Source organism: Amblyomma americanum, chromosome 1 (genome assembly GCF_052857255.1).
Source record: "Amblyomma americanum isolate KBUSLIRL-KWMA chromosome 1, ASM5285725v1, whole genome shotgun sequence".
Lineage (NCBI taxonomy): Eukaryota > Metazoa > Arthropoda > Arachnida > Ixodida > Ixodidae > Amblyomma > Amblyomma americanum.
Genome location: NC_135497.1, coordinates 470963848 through 470968384, shown reverse-complemented (window position 1 = coordinate 470968384; position 4537 = coordinate 470963848). Strand labels below are relative to the sequence as shown.

At 55.1% G+C, this 4537-nt stretch overlaps 1 pseudogene; it reads right to left on the bottom strand.

Moving 5' to 3' along the window:
- Nucleotides 1–2850: 2850 nt before the first annotated feature.
- Nucleotides 2851–4200, bottom strand: LOC144104661 (uncharacterized; annotated as a pseudogene).
- Nucleotides 4201–4537: the final 337 nt, after the last annotated feature.

Here is a 4537-nt window from a genome sequence, read left to right as displayed (position 1 = left end):
CCACGACGATCCACTTATTTCCGGAAGTTGATGTCGGAAACGGTCCCAACAAGTCCATCCCGATCTGCTGAAAAGGTCGGTAAGGAGGCTTGATCGGCTGTAGTAATCCCGCTGGCCTGGTCGGTAGTGTCTTGCGTCGCTGACAGTCTCGGCATGTCTTGACGTAACGGGCGACATCGGCGGCTAGGTGCGGCCAATAATATCTTTCTTGTATCATTGATAGCGTCCGGGAGGAACCGAGGTGCCCAGCGGTCGGATCGTCATGTAGGGTGTGCAGTACTTCTGGGCGCAGCGCCGACGGAACAACAAGAAGATAGTTGGCGCGGACTGGTGAGAAGTTCTTCAAGAGTAGGTTGTTTTGAAGCGTGAACGAAGACAATCCACGCTTAAATGCCCTAGAGACAACGTCGGTGTGCCCTTCCAAATAATCGACTAGGGCTTTTAGCTCCGGGTCTCCTCGTTGCTGTTCGGCGAAGTCTTCCGCGCTTATTATTCCAAGGTAGGCGTCGTCATCCTCGTCATCTTGCGGCGGCGGGTCAATGGGGGCGCGTGATAGGCAATCGGCATCTCAGTGTTTTCGTCCGGACTTGTAGGTTACAGTGATGTCGTATTCTTGTAGTCTGAGGCTCCACCGTGCCAGCCGTCCTGAAGGGTCCTTTAAGTTAGCTAGCCAACACAGTGCGTGATAGTCGCTGACCACTTTGAATGGCCTGCCATATAGGTAAGGGCGAAATTTCGCAGTTGCCCAAACGATGGCGAGGCATTCCTTTTCGGTTGTAGAAAAATTGCCTTCCGCTTTAGATAACGACCGGCTAGCGTAAGCTATCACGTGTTCATGCCCATCTTTTCTCTGGACTAGGACGGCACCGAGGCCTAGGCTACTGGCGTCAGTGTGGATTTCGGTATCGGCGTGCTCGTCGAAGTGCGCAAGTACGGGCGGCGACTGCATGCATCGTTTGAGTTCTTGAAATGCGCCGGCCTGCGGCGTTTCCCATTTGAACTCGACCTCACATTTAGTGAGCTGTGTCAGCGGTTCAGCGATGCGTGAAAAGTCCTTGACAAATCACCTGTAGTAGGCACACATGCCAAGAAATCTACGCACTGCATTCTTGTCGATGGGCTGCGGGAACTGTGTGATGGCAGCTGTCTTCTGTGGGTCAGGGTGGACTCCAGACTTGCTGATGATGTGGCCTAGGAACCGAAGCTCATCGTAAACGAAGCGGTACTTTTCTGGCTTCAGTGTGAGCCCTGATGACTTGATGGCCTCTAGTACTGTGGCAAGTCGCCTAAGGTGATCGTCGAAATTTGCGGCGAAGACAACGTCGTCATCCAAGTAAACGAGAAAGGTCTGCCACTTCAATCCTGCTAAAACCGTGTCCATCACACGCTGGAACGTTGCAGGCGCCGAGCACAGTTCAAATGGCATATGCTTGAACTCGTAGACGCCGTCTGGGGTCATGAAGGCGGTCTTTTCGCGATCTTTTTCGTCGACTTCTATTTGCCAATAGCCAGACTTGAGGTCCATCGACGAGAAGTATTTTGCGTTGCAGAGCCGATCCAATGCGTCCTTCTTCGTGATCTTGTTCAGACGACGATAATCGACGCAGAAACGGAGGGTTCCGTCCTTTTCCTTCACCAGGACAACAGGGGATGCCCACGGGCTTTTCGACGGCTGGATGATGTCGTCGCGCAGCATTTCGTCGACTTGTTCTCTTATCGCTTCACGTTCTCGCGGCGAAATTCGGTAAAGGCTCTGGCGGAGTGGTCGAGCGTACTCCTCGGTGATTATGCGATGCTTGGCGACTGGTGTTTGTCGAATCCTCGATGACGTCGAAAAGCAGCCTTTGTATCGTCGGAGCAGACTTCTGAGCTGCTGTTGCTTAATCACGGGGAAACTTGGATTAATGTTGTAGTCTGGTTCGGGAACCATGGTCGCCGGGGTAGATGCGGCAGAATTCGAGAGGACAAACGCATTACTGGTTTGCAGAATTTTCTCGATGTATGCGATTATCATGCTCTTGTTGATGTGCTTGAACTCCTGGCTGAAGTTTGTCAGCAACACTTCAGTTTTCCCTCCATGCAGTCGAGCGATCCCTCTTGCGACCCAAATTTCACGGTCTAGCAGTAGACGTTGGTCGCCTTCGATGACACCTTCTACGTCAGCGGGTATTTCGGTGCCGACCGAAATAAAAATGCTGGAGCGAGGCGGGATGCTCACTTGATCTTCGAGCACACTCAAGGCTTGGTGACTACGAGGGCTCTCCGGCGGTATTGCTTTATCTTCCGACAGCGTTATTGACTTCGACTTCAGGTCGATGATTGCGCCGTGTTGGTTCAGGAAGTCCATTCCGAGAATGACGTCTCGTGAACACTGTTGGAGGATAACGAAGGTGGCAGGGTAAGTGCGGTCATGAATGGTTTTTCTTGCCGTGCAGATTCCAGTCGGCGTGATGAGGTGTCCTCCAGCGGTCCGAATTTGAGGGCCTTCCCATGCGGTCTTAACTTTCTTCAACTGGGCGGCGATTTGTCCAATCATTACGGAGTAATCAGCCCCTGTGTCCACTAAGGCGGTAACTGCGTGGCCGTCGAGAAGCCCGTCGAGGTCGGTGGTTCTTTTTCTGGCGTTGCAGTTAGGTCTTGGCGCCGGATCACGGCTGCGTCGTGTTGAACTGAAGATGGAACGTCGCGTCGTCAAGTCGCCTTTCGTCGGTGCATTGGCTTCCTGACTTCGTCGGGACGGCGGCGTGTCGTTATTATGTCGTCGAGGTGGTCTCTGCGTCGTCTTCGTCGGCGGCGGAGGATGTTCGTCAGTTCGACGAACAGCAACCGCACCTCCATCGGTTGTTGCTTTTAGTTTTCAGGATATGGGCTCGCAGAGCGGCCCCGTGCTGGGCCAGTGTATGGACGGCGCTGCGGCGACAGGTAGCGGCCTGGTGACGGCGACCGGGACGGCCGTCGAGGGCTCCACTGAGTAGCAGCGAGGTAGTCGGCGATGTCACGAGGGCGTTCGCCTCCCCGAGGGCGCGGTGCGTCGACGGCGAAACCTCGCAATCCCAGGTCGCGGTATGGGCATCGGCGGTACACATGGCCGGCTTCCCCGCAGTGGTAGCAGAGCGGGCGGTGGTCAGGAGCGCGCCAAACGTCTGTCTTCTTCGGGTAGCTGCGCTGGTCGACGGGTTTTCGTGTTGGTGGCGGCGGCGGTAGTGGTCGACGGAATTGCGGCGCTACAGGGTCCTGGCGCGGTCGTGGAGGGGGACCTTGACGGCGGGCGACGGTGGCGTAGGTCATCGCTTCTGGCGGGGGCTGCGATGATTGTGGTTGTACCTCGCGAACTCCCAGCGATCGCTGGACCTCTTCTTTGACAATATCGGCAACTGAGGCCACTTGAGGTTGCGATGAAGGAAAGATCCTTTGAAGCTCTTCTCGTACGACTGCCCTGATGGTCTTGCGCAGGTCGTCGGTGGCGAGTGACTGAACTCCGGCGTAGTTTGTCGAGTTCGTGCGGCGGTTGTATTGTCGGTTCCGCATTTCGAGTCTCTTCTCAATGCTGGTGGCCTCGCGAAGGTACTCTTCTACGGTCGTCGGTGGGCTTCGTGTCATTGCGCCGAAAAGTTCCTCCTTTACACCACGCATCAGTAGGCGGACTTTCTTCTCTTCGGACATTTCCGGGTCGGCGTGCCGGAACAGACGGCTCATTTCCTCAGTGAAGATTGCGATCTTCATTCGGCAGCTCCGCTCTGGTCTCTAGTAGAACTTGGGCTCGCTCTTTACGCAGGACGCTTGTGAATGTTTGCAGGAAGCTGCTTCGGAACAGGTCGCACGTCGTCAAGGTGGCTTTTCGATTCTCGAACCACGTCCTGGCGGCGTCCTCTAATGCGAAATAGACATGCTGCAGCTTGTCGTCGCTTGCCCAGCTGTTAAACGTAGCGACCCTCTGATACGTTTCCAGCCAGCTTTCGGGGCCTCAAATGTGGAACCGCGGAACGTCGGTGGTTCCCTGGGCTGCTGCAGCACGATGGGGGACGCTGGCGCTGCCATTGGGGTTGCCTCGGCCACAATCTTCTTGGTCGTCTTAGGTAGAAGTCCGTGCTCTGGGGGCAGCTGTTGAAGGCGGTGGCTTGCCCGATTGTCCGGGACTACGTTGGTGTTCTCTTTGCGGTGCGGGCTTGGATCACGGCTTGTCGGGGGCGTCCGGTACATGAACAAAACAAAAAAGAAGCACCTCCACCAGATGTCCCGTGGTGGTGACGTTGAAGAACACAGTAACAATACTGTGAAAGACAAAACTAACTTTTATTCGGCGAACCTGTGCCCACAAAAGAGGCTACACTTCCAGCACAATGGTAGCGGCGAGCACGGTCGGCGATCGTCGAAAATCTGATCCGCGGGTCAAGCGCGTCGGCTGTTATATAGCAGTCGTCGAATGTTCCAGACTAATCGTTGGGACCCGCGTGCCTTCCACAAAGTTCCACACCATTCGCGTCAGGCGATGAAATCAGATAACATAAGGTTCGTCTACAACAGACAGCGAATAGAA